Below are 21,345 nucleotides of genomic sequence, written 5' to 3'. Positions count from 1 at the left end.
TACGAATATAATTCTTTGTCACCCTTGACGGATATCATATCCTTTTAGATTTGTGCCCGCAGCAGTTAGAGCAATCCTCCATCTTTATACCTTCTGCATTCCTTCAACATGATCGACCTTACACCCTTGATTCATGTTTGTCAAAGGCTGAAGATCGGTATGATCAAAGTTTGTTATCCATATTGATTAATCTTGCATTCCATGAAAGGTGAACATTTCCCTGTTTTTCAAACTTTCATACAAATGACTTGTAAATGTATTGCGAGTATCTTCACCTCTAAAATTAAGAAAAATATTGTATTTTCATTGAGGACGAGGACAATAATGTGAATACTCGCAAAAGAAGATGACATGGACTAAATTGTACGTCTAAAAAGAAAATACTAATTATATTTGTAACGACCTAACTGGTCGTTTTATGTATTTGTGCCCCATTTCCCCTTTTGATGCTCCACACATGTGTATTTATTATTTTATAACTTGCGGGGCTGGTTAGTTTCGTTCAAAAAAGATTTTGGGTTGATTTGGACCCTTTGGTTCTTGGCTTAGAAGCCAAAGTTAGAAATATTGACCAAAGTTAGACTTTTGAGAAAATAACCCCGCAACGGTATTTTGATGGCTCCGATAGGTTCGTATCGTGATTTTGGACTTGGGCATATGCCCGAAATCAAATTCATAGGCCCGTAGGTTGATTTGTGTTGATTTGCCGAAAGTTGGCAATTTGAGGTTTAGAAGACTTTTCAAGTTTGACCATAGGTTGACTTTTGGCTATCTGGTTCGAAATTTGATTTTAGGGCTTGGAATAGGTATATTTTGCTATTTGAAACTTGGCTGCAAATTTTGGTGTCATTTGAAGTTGGTTTGATACGATTCGGACTCTTGGTTGTAATTCTAGAGGTTCTTGAATTTTTATTTGAAATTCATGCGTTTTGATGTCCGATTCGTGGTTCTAGATATTATTTTTGTGTTTTGATTGCGCGAGAAAGTTCGTATGATATTTTTAGACTTGTGTGCACGTTTGGTTTAGAGCCCCGAGGGGTCGGGTGAGTTTTAGACATGTTTCAGAAGGGTTTGAACTGAAATCAGGTTGCTGGTGTGCTGGTGCTGCAGTTATCGCAATTGCGAGCACCAGCTTCGCATTTTCGACTATGACAGGGGGGATTGCGATATCTGTGTCGCAATTGCGACATCTTCTGGGCTTGTTAGTAGCCGCATTTGCGAGGCTTTGATACACGCCGGATGAGCAAGCGTCACGATTTCCAAGTCAACATCATAGCATTTGAGTGCTTTAAAGGAGTCAAGATCAAGAAGGCTATACTTGTAATAATTGACTACACTTAGTTCCATAGAAATTAACTTAGGGGTATTTGGGTCATTTGTAGCCAAATATCCACTTTAGTATAAATAGCCCTTAAGGCTTTTATTTTAGATAGACTTGATGAATGATAAACTTGAAAACATGCAAGTCTCACATTCTATCCTTATTTTTCAATTAATGTATTTATATTTATACCTTTAATTCTTTTATTGTTTTATTTATTCTTTCATTAGTGCTATATTAGTCTTAATTGGTGAGCAATTAGTAGTGAATGCTTAATTGCTTAATTACTTTATCCGGGTTTTTAAGAGTTGTCAATCTCTTAAGGGTTTTCATAGCTTAAGGTTACAATTGATTGGGTTCATAAAGGTAATTAGGCTTCATATCCTAATTGGTTCTTGTTTTCCAGTAGGTCTAGCTCTTATTTTTATAGCTTAAAGTTATAATTGATTGAGCTAATGGAGGTAATTAGGCTTTGTATCCTAATTGGTTCTTGTTATTCCAATCAATTATAGGTCTACCTCTTATTTCCGCGTGTTTCGCTATATCCATATTTTAGTTCGTAGTTCGTATCATATTGTATCGGAGGTTGAGGATTGTTCTATTAATCCTTTGGTTTTTGTTTTGATTATCATCTAATCTAAAAATAAAAAATAAAAGAAATTCAAAAATTTCCAAAATAGCAAGTTTACTGTTCATCCGTTGTTTGTGACTGCAATTAGAAATGTATTTCCTTGTTCGTTTCCAAAATAGAAATTCAAAAATATTTGCTCTATCTCCTTCGATTTGATTCTGAACCTTCTGAATTTCTTCATTATCTGATTTGAAATTACTGAATTGAGCTTGGATTCGAAGTTTGGGTTTGAGATTGGTGAACCCGACGTGAAACGGACGAATCGAAAAATTGGGGTTGTGCTCTAGATCCAAAATTTCGAGTTCGAAATCGATTGGGCGTGTTCTAATCTTGTTGGTAAAGCTCGATTGAGGTTTAATCTGAAGCTTGGGTTCGTTTGTGACTGAATTCGAACTGGTGCTAGGTCAAATCTGCGGAGTCGACTCGAAGAAGAAGAAGACCTAGGGTTCGTCGATTTCGTGTGCCTTGGAACAAATTGAAAACTAGGGTTTGCTCGGATTACTGAGAGGAGTTTGTGGTTACCATTTGAGTTCAATTCGAAGAAGTTTAGGTTGAGTTTGGGTTGGCAACCTGAAGTTCAATCGAAGAACTACCTGCAAATCTTTGGGCGCCGTTCAATTTTTTCTTCGAGTGTTGATTGCTGAAATCTAACTGTTACGTAGCCTATGCACTCCTCGACGCATCAGGTTTGGTTCTTTTGAGCTTAACAGCTTGTTTGGAGGGTTGTTACCTATTGTATTGTATAGTATTGTTACTTTAAATACGATGTTTGTTTTGATTGTTACTTGAATTTTATTGTATCGTATCGTTAAATCCGTGTTACGTAACGACGAAATGTGCCACTATATATAACGACCGATTTGGTGTGGTCGCGTCGTTACCTTATTTTTTTCTCTCAATCTCACCCTTTATTATTATTAAATAATTTTATTTTATCATTTACCCTACCTTTTTATATACCATATCATAATTTTTTTAATTATATTGCAAGTTTATTATTCATATCGCTGGTGTGTGATATCATAAAACGACGGCAAACGACACAATCTATCCAAACATTGTATTCATCAAACGATACAGTACAATACAATAAAATACGATACGATACATTATGAAACGATATGTAACAACCATCCAAACAAGCTGTAAACTAGTTGTTTTCTGGAAGTTTTAAGGGAAATTTTAGTCTGTTCTTCTAAATTGAGAATAGAAGTTCATCATTGAGTTCTGGAATTTAAAGACAGCTTCTAATTCTGCTGGAGTCCTAAGCCGTTACGTGTTACTGATTGAGAATTGAGTTTCAACTGAACATCGACTAGATCGTCTGAGTTAATTGAATTGAATAATTGAAGTCGACTTGCGTCGCTTATTGCTTGAATGAACTGATTGGTTAATTAGTAGCTACTGAAGGTTGAAAGCATGTTTGGGTGAATTCCTTTGAGACTTTGAGTTGATCTTTCTGAGTGTGAATTCAGAAGTCGACTCGAGGTTCTTGTTGGTTTGCACTGTTCCTCTTATCTTGCATCAGTTGGATTGACAACTTGTGAGCCTTGTAATGCTATTCTCATAGTTGTTGAGAGCTTGCAGTTTGGTTTTATATTTGTGTTTGCTTCTGAAGTTTGTGATAAAATTCTTTGAGGTTGGACTGTTTTAAGGTGCATTTTTCTGTCACAAGTTCAGCTAAAGGTATTTGACAGCAAAATTCTGCACTGTTTTGAGCTATCTTTGGAGATGTGCTGCTGCTGAAGAGTGCGGAATTGTCTCAATGGTTTGGGCATCAGTATTTTGATAGCCAGTTTCTGCCCAGAATTTTATCCAGAAAGTTGAACAGCAACTTCTTGCGATTGCAGCAACAAACAGTTGAAATTTAGGTTGTTTCTGATCAGTTTTCTGCAGCAACTTTGGCAGCAAATCTGCACAGTTGAGCTCTCAAGTTAGCTGTTGTTTGGTTAAGTGTTCTGCACAACTGAGCCACAAAATTTCTGTGCTGTTTGTTCCTCTGTTATTTGCTGAAAATCTGCAGAATTTTGGACTGTTGAACCTCATAAGTTGCACCATTTCTGCACAAGTGTTGCACCAGTTAGTTCCCATGTAGTTGCAGTTTGGAACAACATCCGAGGACTGAAAATTTTGCACTGAAGTGTGAAATTTCTGTTGCACTTTTGCACCAGCTGTGTACCTGTTCTTCTCAGTATTTGGCACCAGCTGAGCAGCTGAAATTTTGCAGCTTTGGCCAGCATCTGAGCTGGGAAATCAGTAGGTTTTTGGAACTGTTTCTTAAGCTAGAAAGGAGCTGAATTGAATTAGGTTCTGAGCCAGATTGGAGCTGCTGAAATCTACTTTGTTTAACATCCAAACTGCAGTTCTTTTGAATAAGTTTTGTCCAGTGATTGCACAGCTAATATCCCGCACTTCTCGAGCATAAATTCTGCATAGTTGAAGCTTTTCTACAGGCTGCATAGTCCAAAATTTCTGCAGATAATTTTTGCACAGTTCCCCTGCAATTTTGGACTGTTTTCTGCAGATTGTAAGTCTTCATAGCTTGAGCAGAACCTTCAGAACTACTGCTCCTGATCAGTTGTTTAGCAGCAATTGAATAGCAAATCTGCACCAGCTTGTTCCAGTTTGAGAATACTGCACTGCTTCTGCATTTATTTTCCACAACTGTTTGAACTGATTCTGCCCAGTTTTACTGAATCTGCACATGCTTAATGACTGCCAGTGGCACCAGAGGTTTTGCACCAGCTACTGCACAATTTAAGGCCTGCACAGTTTGGGAAATTTGCTGAGTTTGGGGTCTGGCCGTAGAACAATTTTTCCAGCATTTTGACAGAAGTTCAGAAATTTTTCAGTCCAGTTTTCTTTTCTTCCAACTGTTAATCTTTTTCTTCTTGTTTGTTAATTCTAAACTAGTGTAAACTTGATATTAGTTCATATTAAGTTTTAACCTAGTTCTTTGTGTGCTTAATTTAGTTTCGTGCCAATTGTTTCGTGCTTTTATCTTCTAATTTCGTTGTGAATTGCTTGGTTCAAGTCCGTTTGCTTTTAATTGTCCGTCCTTGTGAATACACAACTTCCACTCCACCCCGAAGACTGTTGGAACTTGTTGTGAAACCTTGGGATTTAAGTTTGCAAGCAATTTTGACATTCACTACTTGACCGGAAAAAGGCAAGAGCGACTAGGACTTTGAGCACGCAAAAAGCCAATTGGTGCAAAGTGTGATACACGACGGTTGAGCAACATCGAGTGAGCTTGGTGAGGACTTTACTACTAATTTGTTTGCTCGTTTTGTAGGTATCATGGAGTACAAACAAACTTCTAGTCCTAATTGTAATCCAAGGAGTGCGACTCTGATAAATGAAGTTGTATCAATGCTCTATGACATAAATGAGAAGGTTACCACCATAAGTGAGAAGGTTAACAATATTACCATATGGAAACACAAAATGGATTCAAGGTTGAATTCCATGATGGAGGAATCTCACTTGAGGCGACAAGGAAGGGAGAGTAGTATGACGCTTACTAATTCCTCTACTACACCCTCTCCTTCACAAGTGCGACAAATGCTTAAAAGAGGAAAACCGCAACATAACCAACATTTCCAAATACCACAAAACCTACCAAAGCGACCACATTCACCAAAGGGACCTTATTTTCCTCCACCAAACTACCGACCACCTACCCACTACCAACACCAACCACCATTTATACCTCAAGCATACATACCCATAACACCCCCACCCAAAATGACCCAACCTAGACCACCAATGAATCTACCTCCCCAACATATGCCTCAAGTACCACCAAGGAGGGATAATCTCCCTCTTCCACCACTCATACCGCCTCAAGAACCTCGAATGATGAACAACCCACTTTTTCAACATGATCAAGAGGACACCTTGAATGAGTTGGACAACATCCAACAAGTTTTCAATGACAAATATAGGGGGAATGAAGTGAAACAAAGGGGAAGAGACCAAATGAGTTTGAGAACATCCTTGAAAAATGCAAAGAGAAAAAGTAAGGCTGAGAGACAAAAGATAGAGAGAAGTGAGGGAGAGAAAAGTGACAACTCTAGAGTGGAAAAAGGAGAGAAAATGTGGAGTGAAGTGAATGAGTTGTCACAAGAAAAGAATGAAGAGCTTGAAAAGCAATTGAGAGAAAAGAAAGAGGAAAAACAAAAAGAGAGTGAGGATTTTCCTTATTCTAATGCTAATAACCTTTCTTCTTTCTCTAGTTGTTTTGTATCTTGTGAGGGAACTTTTGGAGATGAGCCATCAAGTGAAGTTCAATCTACTTTGATGAACTTGGAAGAAGATCAAGCTACCTTGTCAAGAGAACTTTTGAAATTTAATGAACACGTTCGAGGTAAAGAGAATACTTTAGACGAGCTTCAAGGTAAATAGCTTATCCTTCTACTCTTGTTCGTTTAATTGATTGTGGTGACACTTTGAGTTTGAAAGATAGCTATGATATTGATGAGTTTGATACTTCTTTATCTTGTTATGAGAAAAATAGTTATGGCTTGCAACTAGCTAGGAGTTCTTGTGCATTATTGGATGATTATAGTTCTTTGTTTAATGACTCTTTAGCTAGTGATGTGTGTGATGTTGAATCTTATGATACCCCACCTTTATGGGATGATGCATGTGATGATTCTTTTGACTCTACTTTAACTTTGTTGGAAGAAAGTTTTGACCTTTATGAAGAAATGAGTCAAGAAAGAATGTGTTGATGATTCTTTTGATTCTATGTGCATTCCTTTGGAAAAAGATTCATTTTTTATGGTGAAATGAGCAAATATGAGTGTGGAGATGCCTTGTTGAAGAGTGAACAAGTTACTTATAATGACATAAATATAGAAGAAGAAAACTTCCATTTGTATTCTAATGAGTTTGACTTCTCTTGTATTTGATCTTGATGACTCTTATCCATATTTATGTGATGATTTTGTTAGGTGTGACAAGGAAAGTAAAGTTTTTGATGCTAGCACTAGTATTAATTGCTTTACTTATCTTATTCCTACTTTTGAAAGAACATTCTCGTTGGATTTTGCCAATGCTTCTATGAGAAAAGGTAAGAATGTTTCTTTTGGTGTTTTGACAGACTATTTTGAGCAAAAAGAAACTAACTTTATTGATTATTTTGTGAAAGTTCAACAAGAGAACGTTGCTAAGGGTAAGAAAGGCCTTGAACTAACAATTTGGTATACTTTTTGTCAAGAACTTTTTCTTTTGCCCAAAAGAAAGAATAGTATGTACGTTTGGCTTATGCTTATCTTGTGTTTATCTAAGGCCATTGGGGTAAAGACTCTTAACTTTGAGTATTGTGATATTCTTTATATGATGATTCATGATGAGTTTGACATATCTCTTAAGTTGTCATGTGAAGTTGTTGGAAAGTGTGTAGATATTTGGGGATTAAAATTTGTGTTTGACCCCGGAGTTGCTTCTTATCATGGTGAAGTGTCTTTCTTTGGATTGGAGAGTATGAGTTTTATTGCTTCTTATGACACTTGATAATACCATAAAAGTGTGCACTTTGTTGAGGATTTTACAAGATTGTGATTTTGTCGGAAGCATGAAACTTTACACTCTCTTGATTCTTCTCATAAGTATTATTTTTCTTATAGTCAAGTTTGTGTCATATGTGTTGGAGATGTGTTCTTTATTGATTATGTCACTTGGCTATATCATAAGAGTGTCACTTTTGAGTGCAAGATTGTGATCTTTGATCTTTTAGCTTGGACATGCAATGCTTTGATTGTGATTGGCTTGGTACTTATGTTTGCCCTTTTCTTGGTTTCGCAATGTCCAAATTCGAGGACGAATTTCTTTAAGGGGGGAGGATGATACACGCCGGATGAGCATGCCTAACGATTTTCAAGTCAACATTATAGCATTGGAGTGCTTTAAAGGAGTCAAGATCAAGAAGGCTATACTTGTAATAATTGACTACACTTAGTTCCATAGAATTAGCTTAGGGGTATTTGATCATTTGTAGCCAAATATCCACTTTAGTATAAATAGCCCTTAAGGCCTTTATTTTAGACATGCAAGTCTCACACTCTATCCTTATCTTTTAATTAATGTATTTATGTTTATGCCTTTAATTCTTTTATGAGGTTATGAGGTGTGGTGCCGCGTTGTGATTCTTGTTGTACATTCCATGTTAAAAAAGCTTGTTGGTTGAACATGTTCTTGTTGTTTTCTTCATTGTCTTACTTGTATTTGTCCATATTTGATTACTTGTTGTTCTCATCATGTGTTCACTTCTCGTTGCCTTTCTTGCCTAAAATTCTGTTATTAGCCTACATTATTGTACTGCTGTGTTATCATTTAATTTGCCGTTTACCGTTATTGGTCTTTATTACACTCTGTTTAGTTTATCTTGTCCTAGTAGGTGTCCTGACCTGGTCTCGTCACTACTCTACCGAGGTTATGCTTAATACTTATTGGGTACCGTTGTGGTGTACTCATACTACGCTTCTGCATATTTTGTGCATATCCAGGTACATCTGCTCGTGCGAGACGCTAGTGATCATTCAGCTATTTCCGGAGATTTCAAGGTATACTTGTCCGACGCTCGCAGGCCTTAGTGTCACCTTCCGCCATTCTCTTTTTACTATTTATACTCTATTCAGACAATGTTGTATTAGAGATTTTAGAGCATTTTGTAAAGCTTATGATTCAGTTCTATCGGTTTTGGGGATTATGTTGTTGATGTTCCTTTTTGGAGATATTATGAGCTATATTGGTGTATTTTATTATCTCAATTTTGTTATTTATGTTAAGCTATCTATGAATGTTAGGATTACCTAGTCTTAGAGACTAGGTGCCATCACTATATCCTAAGGTGAAAAATTGGGATCGTGACAAGTTGGTGTTAGAGCTCTAGGTTCATAGGTATTACAAGTCATAAGCAAGGTTAGCAGAGTCTTGCGAATCGGTACAGAGACTTTTGTACTTATCTTTGAGAGGCTACGAAACTGTTAGGAAATTTTACTTCTTTGATTCCTTATCGTGCGAATCCGAGCAACGACTGAGGAGCCTCCAGTAGCTCCGGTAGGGGGACAGGAACCCGGGATGCCTGTTACTGCCATTGGACTTCAAGAGACCCTAGCGCAATGTTTGACCATGTTCGGCACTCTAGCTCAGGCAGGATTGATTCCCCGTGCACCAGCCACATCTCAGGCTGGGGGAGGAGCTCAGACTCCCGTGGTCCGTACACCAGAGTAGAGGGTCCACGGTGATCAGGTCCCGGGGTGTCATGCCAGCACAATCCGTTATACCAGTTCAGCCTGAGGTCAGGCCAGAGGCATCTAGGGAGGAGCAGAGGAGACTTGAGAGGTTCAAGAAGTATGATCCTCCTACTTTCAGTGACACAACTACCGAGGATGCGCATGATTTTATAGAGAAGTGCCACCGTATTCTCCGCATCATGGGTATTGTGGAGGTGAGCGGAGTTACTTTTACTATATTTTAGCTGTCAGGAGCAGCGTATCGGTGGTGGCAGGCTTACGAGGAGGGTAGGCCAACTGATGCAGCCCCACTCACTTGGGCTTAGTTTTCAGAGAGGTTTTTGAGAGAGTTTATTCCCTAGACCCTTCGTGATGCATGGCACACCGAGTTTATGCAGCTGCGCCAGGTAACTATGTCAGTGTCAGAGTATGCTATCAGATTCTGTGAGTTGTCCCGATATGCACCTGCCTTGGTTTCTATAGTCAGAGAGCGAGTCCGCAGATTCATCGAGGGGCTCAGTTATGACCTTAGATTCAACATGGCTCGGAAGTTGGAGACGGATACTCCGTTTCAGCAGGTGGTAGAGGTCGGGCGGAGGCTAGAGGGTATGCGGGGCCAAAAGAGAGAGGACAAGGAGGCCAAGAGGCCTCGAGATTCAGGAGGATATAGTGGTGCCCGCGCTCTAGTTGCAGCCTGTCATGGCAAAGGCTATGTGAGCCGCCCAGTTCATTCGGCACTTCCAGCTACTAGCGGTGCTCCAGCTATTTCGAGGTCTCAGGTTGCCCATTTTGCTCAGCCACTGTCCAGTGCACCTCCTGCACATGGTGCCTTCAGCGCGCAGTCTAGCCGACCAGGACAGAGTCAGTTTTAGCAGCCACGCACACCGAGAGCTTGTTTTGAGTGTAGTGATACCAGACATATGGTGAGAGACTGCCCCAGACTCAGGAAGGGTTCACCTCCACAGATTACACAGGCTCCACGGATTCCATAGGGTCCACAGGATTCACAAGCCATGGTTGCTGCTCCAGTTGCCGCTCCACCTGCACCGCCAGCTAGGGGTGGGGAGGGTAAAGGTCACCCTACAGGGGGAGGCTATGCTCGTTTATGTGCTTTTCCTAGTAGGACGAAGGCAGTTGCATCGGATGTTGTTATCACATGTATTGTTCCCGTCTGTCATAGGGTTGTATCGGTCTTATTTGATCTGGGATCTACTTATTCATATGTGTCATCTTACTTTGCTCCGTATTTGGATATATCTCGTGATTCTTTGAGTTCTCCTGTATATATGTCACGCCCTTGGGAGATTCTATTGTTGTGGACCGTGTTTATCGGTCGTGTTTAGTTGTTATTTATGGTTATGAGACTAGATTTGATCTATTGCTTCTTAGTATGGTAGAATTTGACGTGATCTTGGGCATGGATTGGTGACATGACACTGGCTATGCCAAGTTTGCCGCGGTTGGAGTTGAGGGGTACATTGGATTATATTCCTAGCAGGGTTATGTCCTTCCATAAGGCACAATGGATGGTTGAGAAAGGGTGTGAAACATATCTAGCCTTTGCGAGGGATGTTAGTGCTGATACTTCTACCGTTAAGTCAATTCTGGTAGTGAGGGATTTCCCAGATGTGTTCCCAACAGACCTACCGGGCATGCCGCCAGATAGGGATATCGATTTTGGTATTGACCTGGTGTCGGGCACTCAGCCCATTTCTATTCCACCATATTGTATGGCACCAGTAGAGTTAAAGAAGTTAAAAGAGCAACTGCAGTTGCTTGATAAGGGTTTCATCCGGCTTAGTGTTTCACCTTGGGGTGCTCTGGTTCTGTTTGTGATGAAGAAGGATGGTACTATGCGGATGTGTATTGATTATAGATAGTTGAACAAGGTTACAGTGAAGAACATTATCCATTACCGCGCATTGATGACTTGTTCGACCAGTTGCAGGGTGCCAGTGTGTTCTCGAAGATTGATTTGCGGTCAGGGTATCATCAGCTAAAGATTCGGGATTCAGATATCCCGAAGACTGCTTTCCGAAAGCGGTATGGTCACTACGAGTTTCTAGTAATGACATTTGGGCTGACCAACGCCCCTGCAACATTTATGCATTTGATGAACAGTGTATTCCATCCATATCTTGACTCATGCATCATTGTTTTTATTGAAGACATCTTGGTATATTCTCGTAACCGGGCAGATCATGAGCAGCATTTGAGGATTGTGCTCGAGACCTTGAGGGAGAAGAAGTTATATGCAAAATTCTCCAAGTATGAATTCTGGCTTGATTCAGTAGCGTTTTTGGGTCATATAGTGTTTAGCGAAGGGATCAAGGTAGATCCGAAGAAGATTGAGGCAGTTTAGAGTTGGCCTAGACCGTCTTCAGCTACGGAGATTTGGAGTTTCCTTGGTTTGGCCGGATATTATCGCCGTTTCGTAGAGGGGTTCTCATCCATTACTGCACCTTTGACTAGATTAACTCAGAAAGGTGCTCCTTTCAGATGGTCTAAGGAGTGTGAGGCGAGCTTTCAAAAGCTCAAGACTGCATTGATTAAAACCCCATTGTTGGTGTTGCCTACGGGTTCAGGGTCTTACACTGTGTATTGTAATGCGCCGCTGTCATGCCCCATCCTCGAGGAGCGCGACCGGCACTCAACCAAGTGAACCCGACCGAGCAAGCCTGTTAGATACTTTTTACCCAATTAACCCATGATCAAGAGAAGACGTGATTTCATTAATTATACAGTAGGAGTCTCATTCATACAATCCTAAATCATTTCATTAGCCATTGCGCTTATAAGTCCCAAAATACACATTTCTTAAAGTTCAAGTGGAACAAGTGATCAAACACAACATGACTTGTTTAACATTCCCAACACCCATATACAACCCACATAGTGTCTACGGAGCCTCTAAAGATACAAAAGAGAGTAAGGATGGTGCCGGCAACAAGGTCCCGACTATACCTCAAAAAGTGACCATAATATAAACAAGAGGTACAATACATGACCCCGGAATGAAATGGGGGTCACCGAGTCCTATGAGAAGAGGATGCAGCACTATCTGTGATCCGCACTGTCTGCTATGTAACCACCTGCATCCATTTAAATATGCAGCTCCCCCGGCAATAGGGACGTTAGTACCGTCGAATAGCACTAGTATGTATAGCTAAACACCAACTCAATAGAATGAATAATAATAATACAAGAGGAACAATCAAGGATAAAATAATATTAAAACAACAAGTTAAGGATCATATACGTGTTCAAGTCAATTTTCATATTATTAGATTGGGTGATCGTTAGTACCGATATTCCATAATTCACGGTACCTCCGTGTTCTTATATGGAGTCCGATCTCGGCCCGATCGGCTAGGCCATCTCATTTGAGACATTACCTCAATTTCATTATAACTTTCCAGCACAGTACCACTATGTGTGCGGCATGGCGGCCGATCACGGCCTGATCGGCTAGGCCATCTCATTTGAGACATTACCACAATTTCATTCACAATACCATCGTGTTCTTACACGGAGTCCGATCTCGGCCCGATCGGCTAGGCCATCTCATTTGAGACGTTACCACAATTTCATTAGTCAATCATCTCACAACGTACTTCTTAACAATTACAAAGTCATTCTTGGCACTTGGCCATATTCCATAGTTCCAGACCCCTTTTCCACATTCAATATTATTATCAACAACAATAAGGCTTCCCATTCAAGACATTAGATTCACATATGAGCAATTTAGGAATCTTATGCACATAGAGGCTTTTCATACAATTTGGCACAACAACCTTTATTTCGATCTTCACACGAAGTCTTAATATTTCTAACACATATTCCACATTTTTGAACACATCCTCAATAACAAGATAATATGATGAAGCATTTAGAATAAATATTGAACTTACATCCTTCAATACAAACACGTTAGAAATTGCCAATTCTATAATGATCAAGGGCTTACTCTAATTACATGATCACCGTGGGGTTCGATTCTAAGAAGAAGGGGGTTTAGCCAACATACCTTAATTGAGCTCCTTAAAACTCTTAGATGTTCCAGAATATTAGCCACTTCAATCTATTTTAGTAATATAACACAATTGAACCAAAATTAGGAAGATGAACATGGTTTTAGCTCATTTGAGCATATTATCAAACACTAGGTGTGCATTAATGTTTTAAGCCCCTCTTTGTGGAAGATTTCGTCTTTCCCCAACCCATTCTCTATCATTTTTAGCTCACAAACTTCCCACATACCTTAGGAACACATGGATGCAAAGTAAGCACTCCCATCCCCATGAATTACCTCACTAATGGCCCATTCTAGTTACATTTTGAAATCAAGAGTTTGGGTGATAGAATCTTACCTCTTAGGAAGAAGACCTAGGTGCCTCTCTTGATAATCTTCAATATTTTAAGTGAGAATTAAAGAGCTATGTGATGAAGATCATTTCTCCCTCTAGGACCCTCTCTCTCACTCTAGAATTATCAAAATATATGATCAAAATGGTCCATGGGGTGTGTTTTAAAGAAATAGGGTCGGGTTTAAAAATCCCAAAAATGAAGCTCCAGAACAAGGTTTGCGATCGCATAATCGATATGCGGACCGCATATCGGTCGCATAATCGGTGACCAAAACAGCCACCTGTTTGTGTCTGCGATCACTATGCGGCCCGCAGACCTATTCTGCGGTCGCATAATGAACCACAAAATAGTTATGCGATCGCATAGTCGACCGCAAAGTTTCATTCAAACTGGTCCAATTAACTGCCTCACTCTGCGGCCATTATGCGGTCCGCACAGTGATTCTGCGGTCGCATAATGGACCGCAGATACGCATTTCATTGCCAAACATTTTCCTTTACTTTCCGGTGCATTGTTCAACCCAAAAAGTCCGAATTGATACACAACACGTAAAACCAATTCGGCATCACGAAACATTATTTTTTTTCTTTTTGCAAAATTTTACGGGGCCTTACATTCTCCCCCACTTAGGATCATTCGTCCTCGAATGAGAGAACAATCTATTATTAGCATCTTATGCAACTCAGTTTCATACCACACAACAGCAGCCCCAAATTTGACTAACTCCCTAAATTTCCAAAAATTTCGCTAGAGTTTCTTTTGTAAGGCCTATCCACTTGTCAGAGAGCCCCAAAAACACATCTTACAAGCATATGCACCACCCAATGACGTAACAAACTCATAATAGTACCAACGGTGGCCTCATAAGCATCACATAATTAAAAGGAACACCTTTACATTAACTGAACACGTGATACACAATTTTCATAGGCGACAAGTTCATAAAAGAAAGGATTACACAGCTATTTAAACAAGTAAGGATACTTCTTCTTCATTTCTTCCTCGGCCTCCCACATGGCCTCTTCAACTTACTGGTTTCTCCATAACACTTTCACGGATGCAATTTCCTTGTTTCTCAACTTTCGGACTTGCCGATCAATAATAGAAACTGGAATCTCTTCATAAGTCAATTCCTCATTAACCTCAATAGTCTCAACCGGAACAATGAGTGTCGGATCTCCAACTACTTTCTTCAACATAGACACATGAAACACCGCATGTACTAATGACATCTCAGGTGATAGCTCAAGCTTGTATGCCACCTCACCGATCCTCTGAATAATTTTGTATGGTCTGACATACCTCAGACTCAATTTCCCCTTTTTCCCAAACCGCATAATACCCTTCATGGGGGAAACCTTCAAGAATACCCAATCATCTTCTTTGAATTCTAAGTCTCTGCGACGAATATCTGAATAGGATTTTTGACGGCTCTAAGCAGTTTTCAATCGCTCCTTTATGATCTTAACTTTTTCCATAGCCTGATGTACAAGGTCTGGCCCTATCAACTCTGCTTCCCCAATCTCGAACCACCCAATGGGAGATCTACATCTCCTACCATATAATGCCTCAAATGGTGCCATCTGGATACTTGCATGAAAGATGTTGTTATAAGCAAACTCTATGAGTGGAAAATGATCATCCTAGCTACCCTTGAAATTAAGAACACAAGCACGCAACATGTACTCAAGCGTCTGAATAGTCCGCTCTGCTTACCCGTCGGTCTATGGATGGAAAGCTGTATTAAGATTCACCTGTGTACCCAAACCTTGCTGAAATTCCCTCCAAAAATTGGCCGTGAAGTGAGCCCCTCGATCGGAAATGATAGAAACTGGAGTGCCATGTAGCTTGACTATTTCCTTGATATACAACTGAGCATACTGTTCTGCTGTGTCGGTAGATTTAACTGGCAAGAAGTGTGCTGATTTCATGAGTCGGTCCACGATCACCCAAATTGAGTCAAACTTGCGCGGAGTGCGTGATAATCCTACCACAAAATTCATATTAATCACCTCCCACTTCCACATTGGAATTTCTATGTTCTGTGCCAACCCACCAGGCCGTTGATGTTCGGCCTTCACTTGCTGACAGTTCGGACACCTTGCCACAAAGTCCGCCACATTTCCTTTCATGTCATTCCACCAATAGACTTCCTTGATGTCGTGATACATCTTCGTAGAACCTGGATGCACGGAATACCTAGAAGAGTGAGCTTCGGTCATGATTATTTCCCGGAGACCATCTACATTCGGAACACATAGTCGCCCTTGGTACCTTAGTGTACCATCATCCATGCTAAGATCAAAAGCCGTAGTCTTATGTTCTTGAATCCACTCCTTGAATTACACCAAAAATTGATCGTTGTATTGCTTCTCTTTGACTTCCACAACAAGCGATGATTCGACCCTATTTTGCACAATTACTCCTCCTTTATTAGAGTCCGTAAGACGAACTCCCAAACTAGCCAATCGATAGACTTCCTTGGCCAATGGACTTTGATATACTTCCAAGTGTGCTAAACTACCCATAGATTTCCAGCTAAGAACATACGCCATAACATTGGCTTTCCCCGGGTGATATAGAATATCGATGTTGTAATCCTTGAGTAACTCAAGCCATCTTCTCTGCCTCAGATTCAGCTCCTTTTGTTTGAAAATATATTGAAGACTCTTGTGGTCCGTGAATACCTCCACGTGGACCCCATAAAAATAGTGACGCCAAACTTTCAATGTAAAAACCACCGCTGCCAGTTCTAAGTCATGTGTTGGATAATTCTTTTCATGATTCTTGAGTTACCTAGAAGCATATGCTATAACTATGCCGTGTTACATTAACACACACCCAAGCCCAATTCTCGAAGCATCACAATATACCACAAATTCATCTGTACCCTCTGGCAAGGTCAACACCGATGTTGTAGTCAATTTCAATTTCAACTCCTGGAAGCTCCTTTAACAGGTATCGAACCATTGGAACTTAACTGTTTTCTGAGTCAATTTAGTCAACGGAGAGGCAAGAGTAGAGAACCCGTCCACAGATTTCTTGTAATACCCTGCTAGGCCCAGGAAACTGCGAATCTCGGTGGGCGTTGTAGGTCTAGGCCAATTCTTTATTGCTGAAATCTTTTGAGGATCAACCTTGATTCCTTCTCTAGAGACAACATGACCCAAGAATGTGATAGATTCGAGCCAAATTCACACTTTGAAAATTTTGCATACAATTGGTGCTGATGAAGAGTCTGCAACACTGCCCTGAGATGATCGGCATGGTCCTCCCGACCTCGTGAATACACAAGAATATCGTCAATGAACACTATCACAAAGGAGTCGAGAAAAGGCTAGAAAACCCGATTCATAAGATCCATGAAAGCCGCTGGGGCGTTTGTTAGCCCAAAAGACATCACCAGAAATTCAAAATGCCAATATCGGGTCCTAAAAGCTGTTTTAGGAATATCCTGCTCCCTGATCTTCAATTGGCGATACTCGGATCATAAATCAATTTTGGAGAAGTATCTAGCACCCTGTAACTGATCAGACAAATCATCTATTCTTGGTAGTGGGTATTTGTTTTTGATTGTGACTTTGTTGAGCTGCCGGTAGTCAATACACATCTTCAGTGATCCATCTTTCTTCCTCACAAAGAGAACCGGTGCACCCTAGGGCGAAACACTCGGTCGGATGAAACCCTTCTATAACAAATCCTTCAATTGTTCCTTTAGTTCTTTCAATTCTGCTGGTGCCATTCTGTAGGGCGGAATAGATATAGGCTGCGTGCCTGGAACCACATTAATCCCAAAATCAATCTCCCTATCTGGCGGAACCCCAGGGAGCTCATCAGGAAAGACCTCCAGAAATTCATTCACAACTGGCACAGATTCGAGTGTAGGTGCCTCAGCAGTGGTGTCCGTAACCCGGACCAAATGGTAGATATACACCTTGTTAATCATTTTCGTGGCCTTAAGGTAAGAAACAAACCTACTTTTTGGAATCACATTATCCCCTTTCCACTCAACAACTAGCTCATTAGGAAATTCAAACCTCACAGTTCTAGTTTGGCAGTCGAGCTTAGCAAAACATGAATAGAGTCAATCCATTCCCATAATTACATCAAAATAAACCATCCCTAATTCAATGAGATCGGCCATGGTGTCCCGACCATGCACCGTGACAACACAACCCCTATAAACTCGGGCTGCCACAATAGACTCGCCAACCGGAGTAGACACAAAGATCGGCTCATAAAACTTATTTCGGTTCTATCCCAAATTCCATAGCAATATTAGGGGTAATATAGGATAAGGTGGAACCGGGTCAATAAGAGCATATACATCATGAGTTTGGATAGTTAATACACATGTGACGACATTTAGAGAAGCCTCTGCACTCTGGCGACCACTCATAGCATAGAAACGGCTGGGTCCTCCTGAACTCTGCGCACCACCCCTAGCTGCACTACACCCTGCTGGTGCTGGTGGGACTCGAGCTGGAGAGGGTGCTGAAGATGTAGCAGTTGCAGAACTGGATTGCTGTGCTGTGCCCCTGCCCGCACCCTGGCGGGATGAACAACAGTCCCTCTAAATATGACCCCTCAATCCACACCCGTAACATATAGGTAAGTCCATATAGCAGATCCCCGAGTGCATATTCCCACACCTGGGGCATGGGGGCCTCCGCTGCTTTGGGAATCTCCCTCCTGATCGGCCCTGATGGTGGGGTCCCCTGCTGCCCTGATTGGGCCTGAAGCGACTCCCATACTACTAACCTTGCCCCGCTAGCGGTGCACTGGTTGAAGACTGAGCATGAGATTGGGTTGGCCTTGATGACCCTCCCCTGAAAGCTGATCTTCCCCTACCAAATGACTCCTCAAAGTTGCCCGCGGACCGGGCCTTGATGGTACCCTCTCGCTCCCTCCTATTCTTCAACTTGCGGTCCTCTGTAGCTTGAGTAAATGCTACCATTTTCCCATAGTTCATGTCTGAATTCAAGGCAGCTGTAGCGGCCTCATTGATAACTAAGGGGCTAAGGCCTTGCACAAACTGGCGCACTAGCCTCCATAGTAGGCAACATGAGAATGGCATATTTTGACATGCGCGCGAACTCCATGTGATACTCCTACACACTCCTACTCCCTTGCTTAAGATTCTCAAACTCTGCGGCACAGTTGCCCTAGTCTCGGCAGGCAAGAAATGGTCTATAATGGCATCAGCAAACTAAATTCCTCTCGCTGGAGGGCTCCCCTCCTCCCGAGAGTCCTCCTACAGCTCAAACCAAGAATATGCCACCCCTTTCAGGCGGTAGGTGGCAAACTCCACTCCCTCCGTCTCAGTAGCGCGCATAACCCTGGAGAGTCTTATACATCTCATCAATGAAGTCCTGTGGGTCCTCCTCGGGATTAGCACCCGTGAACACCGGAGGATCCAACTGCAGAAACTTGTTCACCCTGGAACCACTAGAATCCCCTTGCTGGCTAGAGGATGTAGGTGCAACATTTGACCTTTGGGCCTGAGAAGCCACTATCTGAGTCAACATCTGAATAGCTCCCCTAAGATCCCTATCAGAAATACCAGAACCCGAAGTTGGGGTTGGAGGTGGAATTGGAATAACAGGTGGAGGAACCGTTGCACCCTCAGTAGGTGTAGGAACTGGTGTGGCCTGGACCGGTGTAGTGGAATCAAGTAGTGTAGCAGTCGGGGGATTATCCTCACCCCTCGGGTGTTCACCCGCATCATCAAATAAAGGGTCAACTGCCACTCCTAAGGCGGCGTTGGCTCCTTGGCCAGTTCTTGCTCTCTTCTTAGGTGCCATATACTGAAAGTTAAAGGAATGCACGAGTTAGAGAAGTATCTAGCACCCTGTAACTGATCAAACAAATCATCTATTCTTGGTAGTGGGTATTTGTTTTTGATTGTGACTTTGTTGAGCTGCCAGTAGTCAATACACATCCTCAGTGATCCATCTTTCTTCCTTACAAAGAGAACCGGTGCGCCCCATGACTCGGTCGGATGAAACCTTTCTCTAACAAATCCTTCAATTTCTCCTTTAGCTCTTTCAATTCTACTGGTGCCATTCTGTAGGGCGGAATAGATATAGGCTGCGTGCCTGGAACCACTTCAATCCCAAAATCAATCTCCCTGTCTGGCAGAATCCCACGGAGCTCATTAGGAAAGACCTCCGGAAAATCATTCACAAGTGGCACCGATTTGAGTGTAGGTGCCTCAACAGTGGTGTTCGTAACCCGGACCAAATGGTAGATATATCCCTTATTAATCATTTTCGTGGCCGCTAGGGAAGAAATAAACCTACCTTTTGGCATCACATTATCCCCCTTCCACTCAACAACTGGCTCATTAGGAAATTCAAACCTCACAGTTCTAGTTCGGCAGTCGAGCTTAGCAAAACATGAATAGAGCCAATCCATTCCCATAATTACATCAAAATCAACCATACCAAATTCAATGAGATAGGCCACGGTGTCCCGACCACGCACGGTGACAACACAACCTCTATAAACTCGAGCGGCCACAATAGACTCGCTAACCGGAGTAGACACAGAGAACAGCTCATGAAGCTGTTCCGGTTCTATCCCAAATTCCATAGCAACATAAGGGGTAACATAGGATAAGGTGGAACCGGGACCAATAAGAGCATATACATCATGAGTTTGGACAGTCATTATACCTGTGACGACATCTGGAGAAGCCTCTGCACTTTGGCGACCACTCATAGCATAGAAATGGCTGGGTCCTCCTGAACTCTGCGCATCACCCCTAGCTGCACCATGCCCTGCTGGTGCTGGTGGGCCTCGAGCTTGAGGGGGTGCTGAAGATGTAGCATCTGTAGAACTGGATGGCTGTGCTGTGCCCCTGCCCGCACCCTGGCGGGATGAACGACAGTCCATCTGAATATGACCCTCCAATCCATACCCGTAACATATAGATAAGTCCATATAGCAGATCCCCAAGTGAATCTTCCCACGCTTGGGGCATTGGGGACTCCGTTGCTGCGGGAATCTCCCTCCTGATCAGCCGTGATGGTGGGGTCCCCTACTGCCCTGATTGGGCTTGAAGCGACTCCCTTGCTGCTGACTGTGCCATGCTAGCAGTGCACTGGCTGAAGACTGAGCATGAGATTGGGTTGGCCTTGATGACCCTCCCCTGGAAGCTGATCTTCCCCCACCAAATGACACCTCAAAGTTTCCCGTGGACCGGGCCTTGCTGGTACCCTCTCGCTCCCTCCTGTTCTTCAACTTGCGGTCCTCTGTAGCTTGAGAAAATGCTACCATTTTCCCATAGTTCATATCTAAATTCAAGGCAGTTGTAGTGGCCTCATTTATAACCAAGGGTTTAAGGCCCTGCACAATCGAGTGAACATGAGAATGACATATTTTGACAGGCGCGCGAACTCTATGTGATACTCCCACACACTCCTACTCTATTGCTTAAGATTCTCAAACTCTGCGGCATGGGTTGCCCTAGTCTCAGCAGGCAAGAAATGGTCCATAAAGGCATCCGTAAACTCACTCCATCTCGCTGGAGGGCTCCCCTCCTCCCGAGAATCCTCCCACAGCTCAAACCAAGAAAATGCCACCCCTTTTAGGCGGTAGGCGGCCAACTCCACTCCCTCTGTCTCAGTAGCGCGCATAACCCGGAGAGTCTTATGCATCTCATCAATGAAGTCATATGGGTCCTCCTTGGGCTTAGCACCCGTGAACACCGGAGGAGGAACAATTGCACAATTACTTTTATCGCACGATCCAAAGTATCAAAGAAGGGTATTGTTCCT

General features: G+C 42.0%; 1 long non-coding RNA gene across 1 annotated transcript; it reads left to right on the top strand.

Annotated features, from left to right (window-relative positions):
* Positions 1 to 1,437: 1,437 nt before the first annotated feature.
* LOC107786813 (uncharacterized) lies at positions 1,438 to 4,901 on the top strand. The gene is made up of 2 exons (XR_012699776.1): positions 1,438 to 2,638; positions 3,633 to 4,901. It is a non-coding gene; the product is annotated as an uncharacterized LOC107786813 (long non-coding RNA).
* The last annotated feature ends 16,444 nt before the right edge of the window (positions 4,902 to 21,345 follow it).

Source organism: Nicotiana tabacum, chromosome 2, assembly GCF_000715075.1.
Source record: "Nicotiana tabacum cultivar K326 chromosome 2, ASM71507v2, whole genome shotgun sequence".
NCBI lineage: Eukaryota > Viridiplantae > Streptophyta > Magnoliopsida > Solanales > Solanaceae > Nicotiana > Nicotiana tabacum.
Note: the sequence above shows the minus strand (reverse complement) of the source record. Positions and strands in the feature narration are given on the sequence as shown.